We start from the raw sequence: 235 nt of genomic DNA, 5'->3' as shown, positions 1-235 counted from the left end.
GAGTGAGCAGAGGCCGGGGGCTAGAGTGAGGAACGGCCGGAGGGCTAGAGTGAGCAGAGGCCGGGGGCCTGAGAACGGCACGGCCGGCGGATTCAACGAATGAGGCTTGCGGCAACCACACTTGACGACCCCGGGCTGGACTCCGCTTCGTCCACGGTGAAAGCCGATCCGGTGATCCACAGCGCAAAGTTGTTGTATTTCCTCAGCAACCAGCACGGATCAGCTCCAGGCATGA

Source organism: Sinocyclocheilus anshuiensis, unplaced genomic scaffold (assembly GCF_001515605.1).
Source record: "Sinocyclocheilus anshuiensis isolate Anshui unplaced genomic scaffold, SAMN03320099.WGS_v1.1 scaffold2571, whole genome shotgun sequence".
Classification (NCBI taxonomy): Eukaryota; Metazoa; Chordata; class Actinopteri; order Cypriniformes; family Cyprinidae; genus Sinocyclocheilus; species Sinocyclocheilus anshuiensis.
This window is presented reverse-complemented; position numbering follows the sequence as displayed.